Source organism: Petaurus breviceps, unplaced genomic scaffold, assembly GCF_028583685.1.
Source record: "Petaurus breviceps papuanus isolate PSGF00001 unplaced genomic scaffold, PetGlider_PUasm1.0 37, whole genome shotgun sequence".
In the NCBI taxonomy this organism is placed as follows: domain Eukaryota; kingdom Metazoa; phylum Chordata; class Mammalia; order Diprotodontia; family Petauridae; genus Petaurus; species Petaurus breviceps.
The window spans coordinates 99,734,713-99,753,766 of NW_027186296.1; the positions used below are offsets into that span (position 1 = coordinate 99,734,713).

Genomic DNA, 19,054 nt, shown 5'->3' on the forward strand with positions numbered 1-19,054 from the left:
ACATTTAATTGGGTCACTTGACTGGTTCCTAGATAGATTCTGTATTGTTTGAATCCATGCCAGCTCCTCACCTTCTGAGGATGGAGTGCAACTTCATTGTACCGTCATTCCAAGATCTGTGCCAGATCGTAGGGTCAGCAGAGGTGCTTTCCCCCTCCCTTTATAATGTACAAGTTAAGTTTGAAATCTCAGAGAGCCTGCCCCATCAGCAAGAAGATGCTGATCTGCCCCTTTCTTTAGATTTCTTGTTCTGGCTAAAGCCAAGTGGGAAAAGAGTAAATCATTATGCTTCTCCATTCCAAATAGCTGGAAGCTAACTCATTGTCTCTTGATAATTATGATCCTGCCAAGGATAGCTAAGCAGGCAGGCTCCAAGCAGAGAGTTCAGAGAGTATATTTATAGAATCACAGACCTGGAACTAAAGGAATCTCCCAGGCCATCTATCCCAACCCTTTTATTTTACAGGTGTGGAAATTGAGGGGGCGGGTGGAAGGTACATGATTTGCCCAAGCTTACACAGGTGCTAAGAACAGCATTCAGAATCTGAATTCAGATCTGGTTCTCTTTCCACTGTATCACAGCTCCTATGACCCAAGTGTTACTACAGACCAGAGTCTCTATTTCCACATAGAATTCTGGAAATTGGGAGACCTAGTCTACTGCATTATCCTTTCTGGATTCTGAAAAGCAAGCAAAATTCTCCAAATTGTATCATGAACTTGCTGACCTCCATGGTCTGTTCTCTTTCCAAACCTATGATCCTCTGATTTTTTCCCTTTGCTTCTCTTAGAAAGAGTAGAACTCATTTAATATAGTTGATCACAGACCCAAAAAAGGATGTGCAATTAACCTGAGGGTCCAAATCTATTTTCCTCATAATTTATTGAAAGCAGATTCATGATTAAAGAATAGCAAGTTTAAGTATATTAAAGACTAGGGGAGGGGCAGCCAGGTGGCGCAGTGAGTAAGAGCACCAGCCCTGGAGTCGGGAGACCTGGGATTGGTTCCGGCCTCATATACTTAATACCCACACAAAATAACTGGCCGTGTAACCTTGAACAAGTTACTTAACTCCAATTGCTTAAAAAAAAAAAAGACTATCAGGTGGGGTGGGAGAGGAAAGGGGAAGTCTCAGAGAAGTTCTTAGAAATGGCAGCTAGAAGCCCTCACTCCCACGCTCTCAACAAACCTGATGACTACACCAGCAGCAAAGAGATGACCAAGGATCCTTTGCATCTTGGACCATCCCTGATTTGTTCTCTCTTTCTCTGAGCCTTCAGGTTCTGCTATGTCACCTAGAAGGAAATCAGAACCTCAGAAATTGGAATAAATATTTAATGTTAGCAGTCTGCACAAGGAATTGTAGATTTTTTGTTGTTGTTTTGTGGTTAAGTGATGAGAGCCTTGGATTGGGCAGCAATTCTTATGAAGCCAATGCGTCTGGAAACAGTTTGTCTTTTAATTAGATACCTGATCCTTCTCTGGACTTTTGAAAAGAAGTTGAATGCCTTGAATCCAATGGTGTTATGCTTGCCACAACCTACAGAGAGTCAGCAATTACAAAGAGAGAAATGTTTACCTCAGTGGTCCCTCTAATGGCCTAAGCCACCCAGTTTATAAATTCACTGCCCTGACTTCCCTGTCCATTCCACCTCAGCCTCACCATTACTCCAGCTCTGAAATTGTTAATTCTCATCTTAATCTCTTGTCCTTCTACCTGTCTCTGCCACACTCTGAAACCTGCTATTTCTTCTCCATCACAACTAAACCTGTGATCACTTGTCACTTGATCCACTGCCCTCCCTGTTGTCTGAGGTTCATCACACTCATTCTGGTCTTTCTTCTTTTCCTTCTCAGTATCAACCCTAGACTTACCCAACTCAAGGGGGCATCTAATTGTCCTCCTTCCTTAAATCCTTCACCTCATTGTTTTCCCACTGTTTATGACCTTCTAATCTCCAATCCTGACCACCCTCACCTTCTGCCTGCTCCATTCCAACTCTGGAGTTGCTGGATAGCATAAGAAAAAATCATGAAAGTATGTTGACCGACTTTAATACAAGTTGATGTTATTTAATTTTAAGTGCCTTCTGCTGCATGGAAATCCTTTTATTTATCTCTGATGTACTTTCTCTCACACTCCCCACAGTAGCCATTACAAACCTTCTCTTTCTTTTGGTCCCTAATTTCTTCCCCAACCCCTCTTCTCTCTCAGCAGATGCCTTCACTTCCTACTTTTCAGAGACTGAGACCATTTTGTGATAAGCATTCTCACCTCTCCTCACATTACAACCTCTACATCCTCACTCATCCTCTTCTCATTTACTCCAACATCAGAGCATTAGTAGGCAGCCCCTTTCATTAGTAACCGACCCTTCCATTTGTATCCTTAAACCCATATCCTCCCATCTCTTCCAGAAACTCACTCCATCAGTCATTCCTTCCCCCTCTCTTATCTTCAGTCTCTCCTTATCTGTTGGCTCCTTCCCTACTGCCTTCTTAAAAGTTAAAAATGTACAAAATAAATAAAACAAAAATATATACAAGTCTTCATACAGCGCTGACATCCCTTCACACTGTTGTCCTATATATTATTCTCCCCTTCGTTGGTAAACCCCTAGAAGATTATATCAGCTGCCCTCTTATTCTCTGCACCCAATTAACTCCTGAGAAACACTTTGTAATTTTCCTCCTTACCCTAGCACTCTATTTCAGCTGCTTTTTCCAAGGTCACCAATGATTTCTTAAACTTGTAAATCTGGTGGCTTTTTGTTGTATCTTTGACATCATTGATCCCCATGGAGTATTTCCTGGCTACTTTTTCTTTTCCTCGTTCCCATAGCAGCATTCTCTCCTCATTCTTCTGCTACCCTTCTCCCTGTTCCTTCTCAATCACCTTTTGCTGCTTTTTCATCTCACTCCTACCCCAAAATGGTGGGTTTTGCCCAAAGTCCTCTCCGACTACTTTATTTCTTCTTCCTCCATCACTTTCTGTCTTTCTGACTGTATTTGTCTGTCTCTGTCTCTCTGTGTCTCTGTCTCTGTCTTTCTTTTTCTCTCTCTCTCAGAGATTAAACCATTAGTTCAATTGTTACCTCTGAATAGATGACTCCCGTAGCTATTTATTCAACTCTGATATCCCCTGGAGTATATTCTTTTATCTCCAGCTATTTGTTGGATGCCTCCATATGGATGTCCCTTTAGCTCTCAAATTCAATGTGTCCAAATTCAAATTTATCTGCTCTCTGTGTCTCTCCCAAATTGCCTATTTCTGTTGAGACCACCACCATCCTCAGAGTTATCTTTAATGCTTCCCTCTCTCTTTCCTCCCCCTCCCCCATTTACTAATTATCCCCCCACCCCTAAAGTATAAAATTCTTGAAAGTAGGGGTTATTTCATTTTTAAAATTTGGATTCCCAGTACTTAACACAGTTTCTAGTTAATATACAGGAACAGTTTAATAAATGCTTATTGATAGATTGATAGCTAATAAATTTTGTAGATTCTACCAATACCCATCTCATATCTGTCTCTTCTCCACTCAAATTGCCACCACTCTAATTCAGACCTGCATCACCTTTCACCTGTACAGTAACTGGAGCCTCCTAACTGGGCTCTTTGCGTACCTCTTCTCTCCTCTCCAGTTTGTCCCTCACATAACTGCCAACATCATCTTCCTAAAACTCAGGTGTGACCATGTCATGCCTCTGCCCACAAACCTTTAGAGGTTCCATATTACCTGTCAGATTAAAAACAAAATTCCTTGGCCTGATGTGTAAAGTCCTCTACAGCTGGTCCCAAACTATATTTTGAGCTTTATTTCACATTTCTTTCCATTGTGCACTCTCTGTTCTAACCAAGCAATGCTGGGTCTTCCTGAGGTTTTTTCATTTCTGAGTTGCCAACTCCCAGGCCTGGACTGGACTCCCTCCTATCTCTGCCCGTTTAAAGCTTTCTTTTCCTTCACATCTCAGCAAATGGAAGAGCCAGGATTCCGATTAAGGTTTTCTTACTTGAAAGCCAACATTCTTCCTGCCTTTTATACATCGCTGCCTGTTAAGGGAAGCCAAAAAGACAGTTGTTGGGTTCTCAGGCATAAGTCAGTGTGAGGTGCCAGAATGAGAAAGAACAGATTCTAGTCTAAAAGATAGCAACACTAGTCACCAGAGTTAGGGGAATGAAGATAGAGCAGCCTCTCACCTCTACTCCCACAGCATGCTTGGAATTGCCCTTTCTGGTTCTATTCAACCATGTGGGTGCATTTGGGGCCGACTTTCAGCCATGGGATGATGCCCCAGGTCCCATCAGGTTGGAGCTATCTGGTGGCAGAAGCTTCTCCATGAGAGAGGATGGCCAACAAGATCTTCAGCTCAAACCTAGCAATTTTAACAACAGACATGTATTTGTCAGGTCTTGCTTAGACATCACAAAATCCAGATGAAATATTTTGTTGTTGTTGATTCATTTTCAGTCATGTCTGACTCAACCTTATCGGGGTTTTCTTAACAAAGAAACTGGAGTGGTTTGCTGTTTCCTTCTCCAGGTCATTTTATAGACAAGGAAACCAAGGTAAACTGGGTTAAGTAACTTGCCCAGTGTCACATAACTAGTAGTAAGGGTCTGAGGATGGATTTGAAATCATAAAGATGAGTCTTCCTGATTCTAGACTCAGCACCCTATCCACTATGCCACTTAGTTGCCCCATAGATGAAATATAAAATGTCTAATCATTATTCCTGCATATTACTTTATACTCCGATGAGATTTATGTCAACCTCCCAGTAGATTGTAACAGTAGTTACAAGCTAAATTACTGTATTCTGTTTTAAGTTTGTTTTTTGTCAAATATACACTTGTGAGTGGCCTTTGTTTAGCATTTGTGTATAGGAATAAATTACCTGTCCCATACTTGAGTCATATTACACAATAAGTACCTTTATATTTCCCCTTTTGGGGACACCCAAGTCTAAAAGATCTTAGCAATTCTTCCCCAGAGTGCTGGTTGGGTGTTTAATGAGCCAAAGAATGTGAGAACAGGGAGCTTATACCCCTTCCTATCCCCACCCTTTCACACATTCCTCCCAAAGGCCAGGGTCCTCAGAATGAATCTTGGATAATACATGATAATTTGATATAGCTGACACAATACCCCAGGTCCCGTGGATCTACCAGCAATTCCACAAGGTTATATACCAGGTACTGTGCCCACTTCTTATTCTATATCCAGTAATGAAGTTTGGATGGTATCATTTTAAAAGACAGAAACTCTGGTTACCTCCTGGAAAGGGTTAAGGGAATGGAAGACCTGAGAGCATAGGGAACCAGGGTAATAAAAACAAAGGAGAAGGGAAAGAAAGGTGAAGCAGAGAAACAACAACAAAGAAGGAAAAGGAGAGGCGGAGGAGAATGAGAAAGACCCTAAGAAGACAAGAAGTTGAGCCAGAGGTTAAAATAAAAAAAAAGTGACACATACCAAAAGTAGAAACAAAATGACTATAACACATTTTGAGATGAATATTTTTACCCAATTAAATTTGAGGAATTGAATTAAGGTTATTTAAGAGGAAATTCAGAATGCAAGTGGTAGACCAGTGAAATGATAGGAGACCTTCAATACCAAACATAACATGCTGGTTTCTGAACTGTGAGTAAATTCATGATAAGCCTATTAATATGCATCAAAATAAAGCACAAGCAGTAACGCTACCTGCTTAAGAAAGTCAAGCTCATTCTGAAGCCAGACAGTGCATTCTTTATTAAATGCTTTATTAGAAACAACATTAAACATCAATACAACTGAACTTCCTTAGTAACTATTTGCATTAAAATGTATTCCTTTTCAATGCATAAAACAGCATCTTCCCTTTCCTGCATATGAAGATTTTTTATTTTATTTTGATCCCAACATTAACAGTATAATTCTGATTTTCAATCACAATTTGATAAACAAAACAAAAGGGGGGAAACCCCCACAAGTGTTTCTAAAATCCTAAGGACCCTTGAAATCGGGAGGATTTGGAGATGAAAGAGCTATAATTCTGTCAAAGTGGGGGCCGACTAAAGCTTACCATCGACAGCAGCTCTGATCTGTCACTCACACTTTGGACCCCTGTTTGGAGTTACTTTGTCTGGTGAAAAACAGTTGTCATAACAACAAAGTGTCACTAGGCAAATCTGCATATCTCCAGCTGCTGTCCCAAGTTGAGAATGAAAGCCACATTTTGTTGCTGGACCCACCCAACTCCACACTCTCCTTCTTCCTTCTCCCACACACATCTTTCTTCAGTCCCTTCCCCCCACACCTCTTCAAGCCCCTTCTCCCAGGCCAATTTACCTTAAGCAGAAACCATGCCCACAAAGCAGCCCACCATATCTGCACATGAAGGGCACACTGGAAAGCCAACACAACACACCAAAAGTCACCAAACTGACATTTTTTTCTTTAGGTGGGCAGGGCTGCTAGTACGATCTTTCCCCTCTCCCTTCTGAAGACCTGACAACTCAAAATTGTGTTTTTGTCCACTCCAGTTCAGCCAAGTTGGATTATACTAAACACTTAAGAGTTGAAAATAGAAAGCTTAGAGCCACAATATCACATAAACATAATTCAAGTATGTGTTTATGGTGATTTAAACTAATTGGGGGTCCATAGACCCTCAAGGGATCTGTGGATAGATACCAAGTAGTCCATGAATTTGGATCAGAAAAAAAAATACATCTTTATTTTTCCTCACTTCTGACTGAAATTTAGCATTTCCTTCAATCATTATTTAAAACAACACTATTCCAAAGCAGCCGAGGTTTTCTCAGATGGCCAAACAGGTGCATGACATAAAAAGGCTTCAAGTAAGAGATCCCAGAACACAGCTTTTCCTTTTGGAATGTCTGTTGGGGTAGGGGCTGGCTTGGTCTACAGTGGAAGGTTTGAATACAAAGATAATCTCTCCATACTGCCTGCCTAGGTCACCTGATCACGATGCAGTTATCACCATATCCACATTTCTGGGATTAGTTCTGGGAATCATTTCTGCCCAGTGAAATTTAACCTCATTAAATCCAATAGGATTGAGGGTGCCACAAAAGGTAGGCCATAATCAGGTCATAATTAGTTTTTAAGTCTTGATTTTGCTCTTTGGAAGGTGAGTATCTAAGATGCCATCTTGGACAGTGCAATGTTAGTTTACTAAATTTACAAACAATCCACAGGCATTTATTGAATCATTTGTTCAGTTATGTGTGATTCTTTATGACTCCATTTGGGGTATTCTTGGAAAAGATATTGGAGTAGTTTGCCATTTCCTTCTCCAAATGAGGAAACTGAGGCAAACAGAGTTAAGTGAATTGCCCAAGGACACATAGCTAGTAAGAATTTGAACTCAGGTCCTCCTGATTCCAGGCCCAGTACTCTATCCACTTCACCACCTGGCTGCCCAATTGAATCATTGTCAATCAATAAACATTTATTAAGCATCTACTAGGTGTCAGCCATTGTGCTAAACACTGGTGATTCAAAGAAAGGCAAAAGAAAGTCCCTGATATCAGGGGTACCAGAATAATGGGGAAATCATGTAAATACTACCCACAAACAAGCTATATACAGGACAAATTGGAGCAAGTCAACCAAGGGAAAAGACTATTATTAGGAAATGATTCCTATAGAAGGTAAGATTTTAGCAGGGACTTGAAAGAAGCCAGAAAGTGGAGATGAAGAGGGAAAGCATTCCAGACATGGGAGATAGCCCATGAAAATGCCTGGAGTCTGGAGGTAGAGGGTCTCGTGGGAGGAGCAGCAAGGAGGTCCAGGCCACAGAGTAAGGTGGGAGAAAACTGCAAAGGGAGGGAGGGGCAGGGACTTTGAACCCTAAACAGGAGACTTTATATTTGGATCTGCAGGTAATAGAGAATAATTGGAGTTTATTGAGGGGGAGACATGTGACATGGTCAGGTTGGTGCTTTAGAAAGATCACTTTGGTAACAGAGTGAAGGGTAAACTGTAGTGGAGAGAGACTTGTGGCAGGGAGGTCAACTAGACAACTATTGCTATAGTCCAGCTACAAGGTCACTAAGGCATGTTCGAGGGTAGTGACAGTATTAGAGAAGGGGCAATATTCAAGAGTCGTTGCAAAGCTGAAATCCCCAGGCCTTGGCAACAGAGTGGATGTAGAGGGTGGGTGTGGGGGCCGGAAACAGGTGAGAATGAGGGGGGAGTTGAAGATGATACCTAGGTTGCAAGGAGGATGGGAGAGTCCTTGATAGTAACAGAAGAGATAGGAAGAAGGGAGGGTTGAACCGTTACTACATGGATGGTATTATGATGGGCATGTCAGAGAAACAAAGAATAAATGACACATTTCTTGCTCTCAAGAAGCTTACAATTAAGGAGAGAAAACGCCCACATGATGGGAGGTGAAGGCTCAGCTGGGTGAAAGTGGCTCTAAGTCCAATAAGAATTCAGAAATAGAATAAATCATCAGAAGAGCAGTAGTTGGAGAATACTTGACTTCATGTTATCCCAGTAACCTGGAAATTTCCTCACACTCCATAATTCTTTCAACCCCCAAGCAATGACTAATGTGTGCACAGACAGTTTGGTTCAAGAGATCATGCTGCAGGAAAAGCTTTCGAGGGCATTTTTTTAAGTAACTAGAACTTCTCATTTTAAATCCATTAATATCGTATCATAACCATCTAATAACAATTATCAAACATTATAGCATGCACCTGCTTCTGTATGTACATTCATTTATTGGACAACTTTTTTTTAAAGCAACTGGGGTTAAGTAACATGGCCAGGTGTTTCTGGGTGGGTGCTAAGTGTCTGAGCCCGGATTCGATCCCCAGGTTCATCCTGACACTGGGGCCGGTGCTCTTATTCGCTGTGCTACCTGGCCGCCCCTATTGGACAACTTTTTATTAATTGGAAAGACCTATGTTAGCTATTAGGGGATATACAAAAATAAGTAAGACACCTTTCCCTGTCCTCAAAGAGGTAATGGCCTAGTAGGAGAGATGAGACACATGCAAAATTAAAAAAAAAATAAGACTTGTTCAGTGCACACGTTCTATGAGAATTTTGCCTACATATTGTCAGTGATCTTGACTTACAACAGTCTGTGCCAATAATTCAGGATTGATATTCCAAAGTGGAATCAGCTGTAATTTTTAAGAATGATAGTGGAAAACCAGAGACTGAGCTTTGCTAAGTTGATTACCCAAAGGAATTCTCTTTTAAATGTTAATTAACTCTGGGGAGAGAATGGGAAGCCTATGGTGAGGGCAGCTGCAGTGGTGGAGGTTGGAGGTGGGGGGAGAGGTAATAATACTTGGCATGCATAGATCACTTTATTTTCTTCAATGTGCTTTCAAAAACATTATCTTATTTGATCTTCACAGCAACCCTTTGATGGAGATAGGGATTATTGTCATTGCTACTTCACAAATAAAGAAATGAGACCTTGAGTAGTTAAATGATTTGCCCAAAGTCACACACAAGAGTCAGACTTGGAGATGACCTCATTCATCCTGCAGCAAGAACACCACCCAACTTCTCCTATTAGGTTGCTCAGTGTTGCCACCTCGACCTAGCTTGCAAATTGGCAAACCTCTGCTATATTTGGAGGACTGCTAATTGAAACTGCCTTTTGGTCATGTTGTAGTTTGCCCTGACCCAGATCTTCATAACTTTTTGCTCACAACTCTCATCCAGCCACTTTCAAATGAATTCTCCCCACCCCCAAATGTTCCTCACTCCATGCCACCATTTCGACAATCACTGAAGGGAAATAGGTGAAGTCATACAGTTACAGACCCTCAGCATGCATCCTTACCCATTATGTTCCCCCTCTCTAACTTCCTTTCCCTGACACCTTTTCCTGTACTGTCTTAAAATAGAAGCAAAATTCATGCAACACCTCAGGCAGTTTCTCTTCCTCTATCTCAGGACAAAGAAACTAAAAGTTGATGAGATGCTAAAGAGCTTTGTTGGTCAAAAATCCTGCTTTTTCATAACTTTGCAAGAGCCCAAATTAGGCAGCACTTCAGCTGATTCAGAAGGTGTTTTCCTTGGCCACCTATTTACTTCTGACATTTGACAACCTTTCAGAACCCAGAAGCGCTCTGGTTTCGTCCACCAGTCCAAGGATATCGTGTCACATGGAGCACAAGTTTAAGCATTTAGGATGACATCTTGTCTCTAACCAGTCAAAGTTAACCTCAGAGTTTTATGTAGCACCTAACAGAGCATGTACCAATCAAGTATCTGTCCTCTGAGAGTTTATGAGACTTAAGCAGAGGATAATAAAAGATTGAAACAATTATCCCAACCCACTCTCTCAACATGAACATCAAAAACGTATTCTAATATCTGTTATGAGCCCCAAATTCAGGGAAACAGCCTGATGTGCAGTTGTCTTGACTCTGGCCATCTGTGGGGAGGAATCACAAAGGATATGATGAAAAGAGGAAGGGGGAAAATTCTCATTACCAACTGATCAAAGGAATGTAACCAAAGACAAAAGACTAAGGAGATGTGGCTTGCAGAAAAATAGAGGAAAATAGGGAAGAATCCTACTGAAATTTAAGCAGAGGGTTACCATAATGCTATGGTTCAAATGAAGATGTTTTAGTTCATACTGGAGAAAAACTGTCACATTTGTGGCCCAGAGTGGCAAGAAAGCCAGGGTGTGGACGAAGCATCACAGTCACATAGAAACAAAGAATGTCCCTGTGGGTGGGAAAGCCTCTCCCTAATCCCAGGCCACTGCAAGCTTTGGAATTCCTAGGAAATCACCTTCTTTGCATCTTTGGGGCTTAACCCAGAAACCACTGTGACAAATCGGTTCAAAAATCTGAAAGCTGCTGGCATTCTAGACCAATCTAATCTGTGGAGGGCTTCTCCCATTGAGCTGCCTCACAGCAGAGAAGCTTAAGGATTTAATTATTTTTTTTAAATCATGTTTAACTGGCTCTGAAGAGGACGATCTCCAACTGCTTGTGTTTGAGAAGAGAAATAGATTAAGATCCAGATTCTTGTGGGACAGAGGAATATTGGTCTAAGATTGTAAACACAGCTCCCAAAGGCTGCCTGGATAGAGAAAGAGAAAATATTTACAAGCTTAACGCATTCCCCAGATCCCGGCAGAAGACAGGCTCCTTTCTCTAGCAGCCTTGGGAGACAAAAGATGACAGACTGTTTCCCCCTCCAAAGGAACTCCTGCCAGAGCATTTTGCCCAGCTTTAGGGGCCTTTCCTCTCTGGGTCTCAAAACTCTCCCACTTCATACTTCACAATAATATAGCCAGGCTGATTAGCAAAATGGCATAGGGATGAATCAGGTACGTAACAGGGGCAGCCACCAAATGTCCCAGTAGTTGGGCACTGGGAGTATGGTGTTGCTGCCAGAGGGCTTAACCATGAGTATCAAAGGCACTGCAGAAATTGGAGTGTTTGTTTGTGGCAGGATAGGGGTTGGGGGAGCAGGTTAGAAGAGAAAGGGAAGAAGATCAGGAAAAGAAAGGTCTCCATCTTCAAGGAGAAGCTCAAAGACTTTGTTTTTCCTTATCCAGTTTCCCTTAGGAATACCATCTCAGTTGTGAGATGTGAGAAAGGGGCATGCCACTTTACCACTACCAACTCCCAAAGTATTGCTTCTAGCTATTAGACTAAAATGGGGGAGTAAGGGGGTCTTAGGTTTGGCAGCTGACACTCTTAGTGTTAGTAGGTGAACAGTTAAACTAAGTATAGAAAGACAGGAGTGATTAGTCCCTGGGTCAGGAGTATTGAGAATGTGTGTGAAAATGTCAGCTGAACCCTTCTGTGCTCCCTAAGAAGAAGCTAGCCCATAGTTCCAGGGCTGGGAAGCAAAGTAACAGGAATTTGGGGTGGTAAGGAGGAAAGATGTGCCAAAAAGACAAGGAAAAAAGGATCTTGTGCCAAGGGATGAATGAGTTTTACATAGGACTGTACCATAGATGGTCAGATTCAGGCATAGTTTGGAAACTAACATTTCTTTTAGGGATAGGACAACCCTTTTTATTTAAAGCAGTATGACCAAGACTCTATTTTTAAAGAATCATCACTATCTTTTATTTCATCACCTTAATTTCCAAACATGACCCTCCCTCTCCCCTACTCAAAAATCCATCCCCCATACAAAGAATAAAAAGGAAGGGGGGGTGGAGGGGTAAGAAGTCCAGCAAAATAAATAAATAAATAAATGGGCCCATTAATCAAAGCTGACAATAGATGTGGTGTTCTGCACCCATAGTCCCCCACCTCTAGCAAAGAATCACAGAAACATGGAACATGGAAATTGGAAGAGACCTCACTGGTCACCCATTAGAACCCATACATGAAAGGAAGCTTTACTATAACATATTCAACAAAAAGGAACAAGTAGTTTTTTGTCATCTTTTCAAGCCAAGCTTGGTCATCACAATTACTCAACCCACTAGAGAGAGAGAGAGAGAGAGAGAGAAAGTGTTGGTGTCCTTAATCCATAGCAGCAGTGATGTGGTATTAATCTCTGGTCAGAAATGATTTCTTCTATGCTGAAATCTTATGAAGTATTAAAAGTTTCAGTACTGGATTAATGAGAATTCAATGTGGACAATTACAGAATGAATAAGGTTCTGTTCCTGGGGCATACAATGGCTTTCAAACTATTCTGTATTTGTTTTTTATAGCATCAATCTTTTAACATTGCAGTTACTTAGAAAGCTTTTATGTCCCCCCTCTTAATTATTTTGCTGAGGACTGCCAATAGCACCAGATCCCTATTTTATAAACAGAAGTAAGGTATATACCAGGGTTAAATGCTGGACTTGCCTGGAATCAGGAAGACCTAGGTTCAAATATAGCCTCAGATATTAATGGCTCTGTGACCCTGGGCAAGTCACTTGACCCATAATTGTGTTTGTCTCTGTTTCTCCTTTCCTCTCTCTCCTTCCTTTCCCCTCCTCAGTCTTTGTCTCTGTTATCACTCTCTCTGCCTCTTGTCTCTGTATCTCTGACTCTTTCTGTTTCTGTCTCTGTCTCTCTCAAAAGTCATTGCAAGTAAGTGTTTAAATGCCTCACTGAAGGCTTCAGTTATGAGGCTTTTGACAACAGGAAACACTTAAATTTGACCTCATGCTTCTTTTTTTTTTCTTTGCTTCCCTAACTTTTCATATCCCTACCACACGTGCCCTCTCCAACCCAGTTAAAGTTCTTGTCTACTGGCAAAAGAAGAAAAGGATGTAATAATATAAGATAAAAAGCATATCAATTCAGAAGGAGAGATCTGTTCTATCCAGGTGTTGGTATATGGGGTAACTCATGAGAGGAATTCAATAAATGCTTATAAATACATTTTTAAAAAAAATTTATGTGGGAAACAAATGCTTGGCAGTTACATAGCTTGACTTTTATTGTGTTCTTCACTATGGAGCTATATAAACACTTATGGACTTCTTACTTAAAGAGATACCTTCATTAGAACAGAAGCTTTCTCAACATTTCTAACTGATCTTTCAAATATCCTGGAGCTATTAGGCAGGACAGTGACCCCTTTCCAGATGGTAAAATTGAGTCATAGAAGAGTATAGGGAATTGCCTGATTTCACATCTATCCCCTCTTTTTAGAGGAGAACGTTATGTTTCCTCTTCAGTCCCTTAGAGTAGAGATTGGTAATCACATTACTTGAGTTCTGCAGTTTTGTTTTATGTCAGTACAATCATTATGTTTAATGCATCTGTTCATACAAGTCATCCTGGATTTCTCTGAAATCTTCATACTCACTGTCTTCCAAGTACAATTACATTCCATTATATTCATAAAGGACAATTTGCTCAATCACTTCCCAGTTGATAGGTACCTACTTTGTTTAGTTTTTTTTCTTTCCAGGTTGGGCTTTTGTAAAATTTGTTTTTGCCATCAGAAAGAGCATGGCTATGAATGTTATGTTATGTATGGCACCTTTATTTCTGTCACTGACCTCCTCCAGCCCAGTAGTGGGATCCACACAGAACTTATTCTGAAAGTTCTTAAAGTTTAATGATTTTATTTATAGAGAAATAAAAGTAAGGATGACATGGTCTGGGCTAGATATAAGGATATTTTCTTCAACAGAAGGCCTTACAGTGACTTTTGGAAGGCCCATCAGGCTAAAGTTTAAGTACAGTGGAAGTACACACTTTTATGTATAATGTAAATAGTTTATGAATAAAAAGATTGTATTCTCTCTATAAACCATATTTATAAAAGGAACACACATACACACACAGACATACAAATTGCATTTCTGCATAATTACTTAAATTTTATGTAGAAGCAAAAAAAAGTAATGACTTTCATCTGCTTATTATAAACAACAACAAAATGCCACCAAAAACCCTTGATGTTTGATTCCAGCACTATTCCCTCTGACTTTAGTTCATCTTCCAAGTGAGCGTGCATTAACTATGATTTAGGCACTTTTTTGATTCAAGTCATGTGTGAAAATGTTAGTTCATAGCACTCTCTTGCACTGCAGTAGATCCACTTAAGAGAATGGGACATTTTGTTGAGTTTTGGAACTATGATACAGCTATTACTTTGGTATTTAAATGAAAAGGAATAAGAAATATTACACAACACCCCGTAATAACCAGAATCATTTCACAAATTAATAATCAGCCTATATCGATAGAGAAAACAAACCCACATCCCAGTTTGTGTTTGTTGAAATGAGGATGTGAGAAAGGGCATCCTGAGGCCCCCTGAAGAGGCTGGAACACACAGGTTACTCACATCTGATCTGTGCTATTAATTTGAACTTTTTTAACATTTGGGAAAGAGCTGAACTAGAAGTCATACTATAAGTCAAAGAGTACCACCCCCTCATTTTACAAATAATCCTTATTATTATTATTAAAGTAAGACCTAGATAGTTGAAGTAACTTGGCCAAGGTTATACAGGTAGTTAGGGACAGAAATGGAATTGGAATCCTGTCCTCTGATTAGAAACCCTGCACCCTTTCCATTGTACCATGCCAAAAGGGGCCTCTTTGGGGCGCGGGGGGATGGTAGCATAAATAGTACTCTGCTATTCAGTGTTCTCTGAGAGTCTTTAACTAGATTAATAACACTTTGCACTCATATGTCCTTTTGAAATCATTAACATCACATCCCAGAGGGAAGGTCAAGAGCCCTGAATTGACCCCAAAAGTCAGCAACTCCTCTAGCTCCTCAATCACTGGGTCTCCTGGTGAGAGATCACTCCATTTAGCAGTGAGGTGAAGCCAAGGTTGCTTTTCTTTTTCTAACATTTCTGTTCTTTTCTGTCCTATTTTAGGGGCTGAACACTGGGGAAGGAGTTATGCTCTGGATTAGGGCATGGGATAGGAATGGTGGCACTCAAAATACAACTTGCATTTTTTCCTAGTTGCCGAAGTTACATTTAGTTGTGCAATATCAATTCAATATTGTTGAAATATTGAAATCCTAAGACTAGGTAAAAAAAAAACAGAGAGGAGACAGCACCTTAGACTTTATAACAATAAAGCTTCTACTCCCTGTGAACATAATGGTACTGGTCAAACAAAACAAAACACAGTAGCAGAGAAGTCAGGACTTATCTCTTTTAAAAAAATTTATATTTTGTTTTTTCCAATTACATGTAAAAATAATTTAACATTCATTTTTCAAAATTTTGAGTTCCAAATTCTCTCCCTCCTTCCCTTCTCTCCTCCTCTCTGAGTCAGCAAGCAATTTGATATAGATCACACATGTGCAGTCATGCAAACCATATTTCCATATTAGCCATGTTGTAGAAGAAAACACAGACCAAAAAAAATAAAGAAAAATAAAGGCAGTAAAAATGATTATGCTTTGATCTGTAGACTCCATCAGTTTTTTCTCTGGAAGTTGATAGCATTTTTCATCATAAATCCTTTGAGATTGTCTTGGATCATTGTATTGCTGAAAAGAGCTAAGTCACTCACAGCTGATCATCATACAATATTACTGTTCCTATGTGCAATGGTCTCCTGGTTCTTCTCACTTCATCTAAGTCTTTCCAGGTTTTTCTGAAAGCATCTTATTTGTCATTTCTTATAGCACAATAGTATTCTATCACAATCATATTCCACAAGTTGTTCAGCCATTCTCCAAATTATGGTCATTCCCTCAATTTCAGTCTCTGCCCCCACACAAAAGGACTGCTATAAATATTTTTGCACATATGGTTTTTTTTTCCTTTTGATTTTTCTCTTTGGGATACAAACCTAGTAGCAGTATTGCTGGGTCGAAGGGTGTGCACAGTTTTACAGCCCTTTGGGCATAGTGCCAAATTACTTTCTAGAATGCTTAGATTAGTTTACAACACTTATCACAACAGTGCATTAGTGTCCCAATTTCTCCACATTATCTCCAACATTTGTCATTTTCCTTTTCTGTCCTATTAGCCAATCTGACAGGTGTGAGGTGGTACCTCAGAGTTGTTTTAATTTGCATTTCTCTAATCAATAATGGTGTACAGCATTTTTTTAAATATGACTATGGAAACCTTTGATTTTGTTTTCTTCTAAAAATTAGCTGTTCATATCCTTTGACCATTTTATCAATTGAGGAATGACTCATATTATTATAAATTTGGCTCTTTTCTCTGATTATTTGAAAAATGATGCCTTTATAACAGTAACTTGCTGCAAAAAGATTTTCCCCAATATTTTGCTTTCCTTCTAATCTTGGCTTCATTCCTTTTGTTTGTATAAAAACTTTTTAATTTAATGTAATCAATATTACACATTTTACATTCTATAATGCTCTCTATCTCTTGCTTGATTATAAATCCCCACCTTATCCATAGATATGACAGGTAAAATATTCCATGCTCCCTTAATTTGCTTATGATATTACATGAACCCACTCTGACCTTATCTTGGTATGTGGTATGAGATATTGGTCTAAACCTAGTTTCTGCCAAACTGCTTTCCAGTTTTCCCAGAAATTTTTGTTAGAGTGAGTTCTTGTCCCCAAAACTTAGATCTTTGTGTTTATCAAACACTAGATTACCATGGTCTGTATACTACTATGGTCTCTGTGTTACTATTATGTATTGTATGCCTAATCTATTACACTGATTCACCACACTATTTCTTAGCCAGTACTAGAGTGTTTTAATGAGTACTGCTTTGTAATACAGTTTGAGATCTGGTATTGCTAAGCCACCTTCCTTCACATTTTTTCCCATTGATTCCCTTGATACTCTTGACTTTTTGTTTTGAGTTCTATAAAAGAATTTTTTGGTAGTTTGATTGGCATGGTAATTAATAAATCAATCAATTTAGGTAGAATTTTCATTTTGATTATATTGACTTGGTCTGCCAATGAGCAATTAATATTTCTCCAGTTGTTTAGATCTGACTTTATTTGTCTGAAAAATGCGTTCTAATTGTGTTCATATAGTTCCTGAGTTTTTCTTGGCAGGTAGACTCCTAAGTATTTTATTTCTACAGTTATTTTAAGTGGAATTTCCTTTTCTATCTTTTCTTGCTGGATTTTGTTGGTAAAATATAGAAATGCTGATGATTTATATGGTTTTATTTTATATCCCACAGCTTTGCTGAAGTTGTTATTTCAACATTTTTAGTTGATTTTGAAGCATCATTTGCAAAGAGTGATAGTTTTATTTCTTTCTTGCCTATTCTAATTCCTTCAATTTATTTTTCTTCTCTTATTGCTATTGCTAGCATCTCTAGTCAAGATTGAATAATAGTGGTGATAAAGTGTCTCCTTGCTTCATCTCTGATCTTATTGGGAAGGCTTCTAGTTTATCCTCATTATAGATAATATTTGCTAATGTTTTTTGATAAATATCTCTTATCATTTTAAGGAAAGCTCAAGACTTTTCTCTTTAAACCAATTCCCCCTCTAATGTCTTCCCTTCACCAGCCTAAATTGGCCATATTTATTACATGGATAGTCTAGATTGCAGAAGGATTTTTACAGCCTAAAGGGTTTTTAGAATATATAGTATCTGATCTTATCACATCATGTTAAGTGAGAGGTTCTTATCCTAGGTCCACCTACCCCAGTGGGGTCTAGTATCTGTAGAAAGATTTCAGGGGATCAGTGAACTTGAATGGGGTAGGGGGAGCAATTACATCTTTGTGTTTACTGATCTCTGACATTGAATATTTACTTCCATTATGAATATAGTCAACAAACTTTATTCTGAGGAGTCCATAGGCTTCACCAGACTACCAAAGGGGTCCATGACATAAAATGGGTAAAAGTCTCTCAGAGTGCCAGTGGTGGGGAATTTGTGGTCTCAAGGTCACGTGTGTTCCCCTCCACCTCTGTCTCAGACCAATGAAAACTATAATAGCTGCTGTGGATTCAATCTAGGAAGGAGGGAAGGTACAAAGAGATTGGGAGGGCAAACCCACTAAAAACCATAGAGATTTTTTAAGTAGCTCATTCAAACTATTTTGGTGTCTCTGTGTTCATCCAAAGATGCAGAAAGGAATAATATATGTCTAAAAATTCCTTATCACTCTCTTTCTTCTATCTTTAACAAGGAAGGAGTCTTCCATGATAGTCTTGTCTACTCTGCTTTGGTGAAATTATTATGAATAGAAGTGATGTTTGCATGCCTGTGCCAAATAAAGGAAAGATTTCAAAGGAGGAAGACAGATTTTGGAAGTGAAGAATTGGATAGGAGCTTATCTCTGGAATGTAAGATTTTAATTTCTTGACTATAACACATATGAATGTAGGGATCTTTGCTAAGGGCAGTGTGCATCTAACAAAGGTTATGAAGAATATATTTGCCCAGAGACTTAAAAATCTAAATAAAAGACTTTAAAATGAAAAAGAAGAGGAAAGGAGAAAGTTGCTTAAGAACATGAGCCAAAAAATATTTTGCTATAAGAATATATGCCAGGCCAGATTCCACAAAGAGTAGCTATAATTTAGGAAGAAGAATCCATCAGTCATTTTTATTAAGTATTTACTGCGTGCTAGGCACTGTGCTAAGCACTAGGAATAAAAAGAAAAAAGTGAACTAGACCTTGCCCTTAAGGAGAATACA

At 39.4% G+C, this 19,054-nt stretch overlaps 1 long non-coding RNA gene across 1 annotated transcript in view; it reads left to right on the forward strand.

The window, feature by feature from the left end:
- Positions 1 to 18,770, forward strand: part of LOC138168683 (uncharacterized) — a 23,210-nt gene extending 4,440 nt beyond the window's left edge. The window contains exon 3 of the long non-coding RNA XR_011170184.1: positions 18,543 to 18,770. This is a non-coding gene — a long non-coding RNA (uncharacterized lncRNA). The remainder of the gene's footprint in view (positions 1 to 18,542) is intronic.
- The last annotated feature ends 284 nt before the right edge of the window (positions 18,771 to 19,054 follow it).